The sequence below is a fragment of the Macaca fascicularis genome, chromosome 8 (assembly GCF_037993035.2).
Source record: "Macaca fascicularis isolate 582-1 chromosome 8, T2T-MFA8v1.1".
Classification (NCBI taxonomy): domain Eukaryota; kingdom Metazoa; phylum Chordata; class Mammalia; order Primates; family Cercopithecidae; genus Macaca; species Macaca fascicularis.
In genome coordinates this window covers 116,365,917-116,373,847 of record NC_088382.1, presented here as the reverse complement: position 1 = coordinate 116,373,847, position 7,931 = coordinate 116,365,917, and positions in this window count along the sequence as shown.

Genomic DNA, 7,931 nt, shown 5'->3' with positions numbered 1-7,931 from the left:
CAGCAGAAACCCCTTTTGTCCAAGAACCTGCAATGGTCCCTGGACCCTGCTGATTAGAATAGTTGTGTTCACTGATGCAGCAGCAGAAACCATAATTTTCCTCTTAGACCACAAAGAGGATGGAGGAAGGTCGGATTTATTGGCCTTTACTGACACATTCTCGAAAACCTGCCAGAGTCCTGTTAGTATTGGGACATTACCCCTATCCTATAAAGATGTTATTTCCCAAAAATGAAGTGGAGGGCCACACCCTGAGGGAGCAAAGGGATCTCCAGGGTTGGAAGAGTGGTGCCTTTTGTCCTCACTTCTCATCACATGAATAGGAAGGATATCATTTCTGAGGCTCCCCATATCTTAGCTTCAGGAATAGCTTTTGTTAGGCCTGTTAGTCTGACGAGGGATCCTAAAATTCCAGATAGTCCCCGCCCACCCCCCCCCCCGCACTCCGGCCACCAGGGCTTTGGGCAAAAATTATGTCTTTCTGGCTGGTGAGCCTGGGTGCCTAAAGAAGGAAACACAGTCCTGAAGTTTATACTAGAAATCATTCTTATAGGATAAACTAGAGAACACCATAGACAGGGTGTGGTTTTTAGAAGTGGAACTAGCCTCAGAGAAGAGAGGCAGGAGGAAGTTGTCTGACAGGTGTTAGGACCCAGGAGGCAAGGGTCAGGATAGATAGGATAGATGGAAGAGTCTCACTTGGGTGACAAGACTTTGAGAGTTCCACCCATGGCTACAGGTCAACCAACTTTTTGTGGGGACCCTAGAGCTGAATGGCATTCCTCTCTGTCGACCCTCAGCTCAGCCCAGAAGTACAGGAAAAGTGGAAGCTGATTCCAGGCAAACCAACGCTCCCAACTCCGAAGAGTCAGAGGTTATTAGAGAGTCCTTTCCCAAAAAGCCTGACACCCATGTCTTTAGTCCGGCAGCCACACTTGTCACTTTTAACTGGCCAACAGGTGCCCAGTATTTAGCCCCTGAATTCTAAGGAAAAATAAAACAGAATATCAAGTGAAAGGGGTCCGATGATACTCACTGCTTGGCGATAGTCCCATTTGGGTCACCAAGATATGTCTGGAGTTGGTTCCGTCCAGTGGGTTCTTGGTCTCACTGACTTCAAGAATGAAGCCGCGGACCTTCATGGTGAGTGTTACAGCTCTTAAAGGTGGCATGGACCCAAAGAGTGAGTAACAGCAAGATTTATTGTGAAGAGCGAAAGAACAAAGCTTCCACAGCATGGAAGGGGACACGAGCGGGTTGCGGCTGCTGGCTGGGGTGGCCAGCTTTCAGTCCCTTATTTATCCCCACCCACGTCCTGCTGATTGGTCCATTTTACAGAGTGCTGATTGGTCCATTTTACAGAGTGCTGACTGGTGCATTTACAGTCCTTTAGCTAGACACAGAGCACTGATTGGTGCGTTTTTATAGAGTGCTGATTAGTGCATTTACAATCCTTCAGCTAGACACAGAGTGCTGATTGGTGTGTTTTTACAGAGTGCTGATTGATATGTTTACAATCCTCTAGCTAGACAGAAAAGTTCTCCAAGTCCCCACTTGACCCAGGAAGTCCAGTTGGCTTCACCTGTCAGCAACATCACAGGACAACATGGTACTCATGTGTTTGAGATGGTGCTGGTGTGAAAAAACCTACTGAGCTGCCAGCCCTATAAAAGTCTAGCACACACAATTCTCTAGGGTAAATAATACTTGATAATGATAATAAACGACTATGTTACTTGTTTAAGTATTTACTGTAATACACTTTTTATTGCTATTAGATTGGTGCAAAAGTAATTGCATTTTTTGCCACTAAGGGTAAAAACAGCAATTACTTTCGCATCAACATAATATTCTAGAATGTGCTCCTTCTACTTATTTTTTAAACAGTTAACTGTAAAACAGACTTAGGCAGGTCTTCAGAAGGTATTCCAAAAGAAGGCATTATTATAGGAGATGACAGCTCCGTGTGTGTTATTCACCCCGAAGACCTTGCAACAGGACAAGATGCAGAGGTGAAAGGCAGTGATATTGATGATATTGACCCTGTGTAGGCCTAGGCTAATGTGGATGTCTGTGTTCTCATTTTAGCAAAAAAGTTCAAAAAATTAAAAAAAATTCAAAATAGAAAAGCCTATAGAATAAGGACATAAAGAAAAAGTATTTTTGTACAGCTGTACAATATGCTTGTGATTTAAACTAAGCATTATTACAAAACAATCCAAAGGGTTAAAAAAATAAAAGGTTTAGCCGGGGCGCAGTGGCTCATGCCTGTAATCCCAGCACTTTGGGAGGCCAAGGCAGGCGGATAACGAGGTCAGGAGATCGAGACCATCCTGGCTAACACGATGAAACCCTGTCTCTACTGAAAATACAAAAAGAAATTAGCCAGGCGTGGTGGTGGGCGCCTGTAGTCCCAGCTACTCAGGAGGCTGAGGCAGGCATGAACCTGGGAGGTGGAGCTTGCAGTGAGCTGAGATCATGACACTGCACTCCAGCCTGGGCGACAGAGCGAGACTCCATCTCAAAAAAATGTATATATAAAAGGCTTATGAGGTAAAACAGTTACAGTAATCTAAGGTTAATTTATTATTGAAGAAAACTATCATTTAATCCATTTAGTGTAGCCTAAGTGTCCAGGTTTTAGAAAGTCTACAGGAGTGGACAGTAATGTCCTAGGCCTTCACATTCACTCACCCTCACTCACCAACTCACCCAGAGCAACGTATAGTCCTGCAAGCTCCATTCACTGTAAGTGGTTTCTCTAGTGTACCCATTTTTAATCTTTTATTCTGTATTTTTACTGTACCTTTTCTATGTTTAGATATGTTTGGATGCACAAATACTTACCCTTCTGTTATAATTGCCACAGTATTCAGTGCAGTAACATGCTGTACAGGTTTGTAGCCTAGGAGCAATAGACTATACTGTCTAGCCTGGACGTGTAGTAGGCTATAGCAGCTAGGTCTATGTAAGCATAGTCTATGATGTTTGGACAATGACAAAATCAACTACCGATGTATTTCATAAAATATATCCCTGTCATTAAGCAACACATGACTGTACAAAGATTTGAGAAAAAAAAATCTTTAGGTGAACTCCAACAGTCCCCTGTAATTATTATTTGTGCCTGTCCTCCTGAATTGCAAGCCCTGAGAGAGCACAGATGACATAACATTCACCTTTGTGCCTCTAACATTCATGACACTGACATGGAGCTCAATGAATGTTTGTCGACTTGAAACAGCAGGAACACTGGTGAGTGAAGACTGTGGAGACCGCAGGCCTGCAATCATCTAAGAACACACAGAGAAGAATGAAGCAAGTCGAATTTTTGTAAAGGGGCCAGATCAGGTGACAAACATCCATGTGGCTCTTCTGCAGAACTGAGAAGAAGGCCAGGAGGCCCTCCGTCCTTTAGGGGCTTGTGAAGCTGCCCCCGGGAAGGTCAGAGCCACCAAACATTTTCGGCCCTTGTCTAATCAAAACATAAACATCGAAATGGAGACTGATTTCAACAGATACTGAAATGGGAAAAAAGTGGGAATACATCTACTGTTCACTTTTTGGTTTTGCTTTTAATTTACTTTTCAAAAAAAATTATTATTAAAATATACAAAAGTATGCAGTGAAGTCTCTCGCCCCCTTACCTATTCATTCATTGAACACATATTTGAGTGTCTACTGTGTGTACTATTCTTGGTGCTTGGCACATACCAGGGAATAAAACAGACAAAAGCAATAGTCCTCATGGCCTTCACATCCAACTGGGCAGCTAGTCAAGGTAATCTTATTTCAGAAGAGAAGATTTTTCCAAAGGCTAAAAGAAGTGAAAGAAATTAGCCAAGGAAGTATCTTTCCCAACAAGCTCTAATATTTAGATGTTTATGAGTCCTCCCAGGGTTTCTTTATGGACTTGTCCACAAATTCAAACATATATTCTTATTTTCCCTTATTTTCAATTCAAAAGACTGTATGTCATATACATCTTGCTTTTCTCATTTAATGTATCTTAGAGTTTTTTATCCAATAATTTTATCAGAAAGTTTATGTATGTATTTATTTATTTTTGTATTCCTGCATAACCTATTTGGGTAGCTATGTAGTAATTCATTTCACCTTTTCGGTATGATAGAATTTAGGTTGTTTTCATTATTTCGAGAAATGTTGTAATGCCTAACTGTGTACAAATATCATTTGAATCCCTTGGATAATTTCCCAGAAGAGGAATTTCTTGGTCAAAGACATATGAATAAATCATTTTGACAAATATTTCCAAATTGCCTTCTATGGGGTTTTACTAATGTCTGCCTCCCCAAAACAATGGAGAGTTCCTGTTTCCTCACAGGTTGCCGATGGACTATGATGTCAAACAAAACTTTGTGAGGTTTCTAGCCATTATGATTAGAAAAAAACCCCATGTAATTTTAAATTTTCATTTGTCTTATTTTGAGTAACAGTCAACAGTTTTCATGTATTTAAAAGCCATTTTTATTTCTTTTCCAATAAACTTTTATTATATTCTTCCCAATATAACTGGGCAAGCAATTGGGAAGTTGGTCTTTTTCTCATCAATATCTATGTGCTTTTTATATACGATGGAGATTATTCTGTTCCATGAATTACAAATTTTTTTCCTGTGTGTTGTCTTTTGACTTTTTTAAATAATTTTTTTTTTACCTTACAGATTTTTAAGACATTGTAACATTTACCATTTTTTAATGGCTTCTGGATTTTTAGCCATATTTTAAAAGATTATACACATCCCAAATTTGAAGAGCAATTTTATCATTTTCTTCTAGTAGGCCTATGATATCAGATTTTACACTTAAGTCTTTGATCTATTTAGAATGTATTCTGGTATATGATGTGAAAGATGAATCCACCTATTCCCCTAGGTGGCTCTCTAGCTTTTGTCTGTGACCATTTTTTGAATGGTTTATTTTCCCTACTGATTTCTGATGACACCCCTATAACACATTATGTTATTAATATGTCATTGGGTTTATTTATTTCCTATCTTGTTCTGTGTTCTGTTTGTCTGTTCATATGTGAATACAATACTATTTAATAATTTAGTTCTCTTTTCAATGTTTTCTTCACTATTTTTGGTTGTTTCATTTTTTTTATACAACGTTTAGTATCAGTTTGTCTCTTTCTAAGGAAAGAAAAAATTGATACTTTTCATTGGAATAAAGTTAAACTTATCACAGAGAGAAATGGTGTTTCAACTATATAGAATTCTCCTATCCAAGATTATGGTTTTATCTTTTCTTTGATTGTATTTAGTGTCTTTCAAAAGTGCTTCAAGTATTCTTCACATAGTTTTTGAATATTTACTAGTGAGTCCGTTCATCGGTATTTTATTTTTATTGCTGATATTGTAAATGGTTCATTTCTTTCATCATATCTTCTAAATGATTTTGTCAAATATATGAATGATATTTTCTTCACTCTCCTTTTCTACCCTACTATTCAGCTAAATTCTCTTTTTGATTTTAATTTTTTGGTTTATTCTTTTGGCTTTGGTTTTCTTAGAGTGTCTTGGGTTGATATTATACTCTGAAGAAAAATATTCATCATTGAATGAGTTAAATTTTTCCAGACTAGCCATTTAAATAAGTTCCTATGGGGAAGGAAGAAGGACCAGAGTAGCCTCCAGGTGTCAAACTCTAAATAACCTTCCAATGCAACCACACAGACTATCTGCAAAGATGGCACATCTATGTCATGCATTGTGTGATTTTACTGCCTCTGCATCTTCAAATCCGCTGCTTTTCAAAGTGGAGGTCCAGGAGAATTTTTATTCAAGTCTTGCCACCAGATGTCTTCACTCACTGTAGCAAACAAGCCATGTAGCTTTTTCACTAGATGGGGGACCTCTTCCTTTTAGAAAATGTGTTTTTGCAAAATCCACCAAAATCCATCACTTCCAGGACTTCTAAGGATTCCTTTTGACTTCCTTCTAGATGACATCTAACCAATCTCAGTTAGTTTTAGTGGTCATTGTTAGAGTCCGCAGAGTATCTGTGTCCTATTTTGCTAAAATTGGAATTTGAGAGTTTTTTTTAAGATTCTACTTACTATCTTTGGATGGTTTCCAGAAGAGGAGAAAAATCTGGTAAACAAACCCATGTTTAATGGGTTATCTCAGCTACTTCTCAAAATGACATCCCTGAGCTGAAAGGAATACTCCTAGCACAATCAGTTTCAGGATTGGGAGTAGACTGTAACCAGATAGGAAATATACATGCTTATGCACAAGCTGCGTGAGTGTGGCATAATTATGGTTGGCCATTTCCCTCTGGTTTTCTAAACTTTCTATTTCTATCATGACTCCTTCTCCCTCAAAACACACACATAATCACACACACGAGTGTGTGTGTGTTTGTGTAGAAAAGGATGTGTACAAATATATCCAATGCTGTACTACAAACAGTTAAAATAAGTGAGAACTAAGAATCTTTCTTGGATTTGGCAATGAGAAAGCTATCTGTATGACTTTGACTAAATTGAGTTTATAGGCAGAAACCAGAGTTTTTAATGGAGTGAGTTGAAGAGTGAGCAGGAGGTGATAAGTTAAGGAGTATAGACAACTTTTGCAAGACTCTTGGCTATTAAGGAAAGGAAAATTTTACGGAATCAAATAGAAAGTCACTGCTGAGAAACTCTATATTTAGATCCCTGTAAGAAGCTTGTTTAGGGAGTGATGTCACAAGCTTGTAAAGTCCTGCCCTTCAAAGTGGGGGTGGGGAGCAAGGAGGAAGGAAGGAATTTGTGTTCTAGCACAGTTGACAACAGCCCTGACCCTGGAGCCAGAGTGCCTGGGTTTGATCCCTCTGAAACTCTTCTCTCTCTCTGTATGTGTGTGTGTGTATTTATTTTTATTTTTATTTTTTAGACAGAGTCTTTCTCTGTCACCCAGGCTAGAGTGTAGTGGCACAATCTCCTGCTTATCGCAACCTCCACCTCCTGGGTTCAAGCGATTCTCCTATCTCAGCCTCCCAAGTAGCTGGCATTACAGGCGCCCACCACCACGCCTGGCTAATTTTTGTATTTTTATTAGAGACGGGGTTTTGCCATGTTGGTTGGCCATGCTGGTCTTGAACTCCTGATCTCAGGTGATCCACCTGCCTCAGCCTCCCAAAGTGCTGGGATTACAGGCATGAGTCACCGCTCCCGGACCCTTCATAACTCTTATTGGCATATGACTTGGCATGACTTAGTCATTCTGATCCTAAATGATGCCCTAATCTATGTAATAGCTCACATCTTTTTCCTGAGCTTTAATCTCTGTCTACTGGATAATTTCCCGTGGATGTCCTACAGGTACCTCCAAGTCAATATGTCCAAAATATGATCTAATATGTTGTCCAATCCCCAAGCTTGCCCCTACCCTTTGTATTTTTATTCTTTATGAATAAAACCACCATTTGCCTAGAAACCCAGGCCAGGATGCACATATTCATCCCAAATGCCTTCATTTCTTTCATATCTGACATCTAAATGTGACTAGTTCATATCAATCCTCTCTTAGTTTCACCTGTAGGACTTAGGGCTTATGTCCTCCTTTCCAACTTATTGCTACCATTTTAGAGCAGGTTCTAATTATCTCCTACCCAGGTTGTTGCTATCACTTCCTAATTCTTAGCTTAGCTTAGCTTCTATTCTAGCCCGCACACCATTCCTGAATCATCCTCCACACCATCAACAAAGTGAGTTTATTAAAATTCTGTGCTCATCCTGCCATTCTGCAGACGAAAACCTACATTTCTTCTCAGGGTATTCACATTTCTCAACAATCCAATCCTAGCTGTGTGACTCTCCAGCCTCAAACCACACGGTATGTCCTTCCTCAGTCTCCATTGCAGACAGACAAAATAAAATAAGGCAGAATTCCACCACTAACCCCCTATTCTACAGAAAAGGAAGCA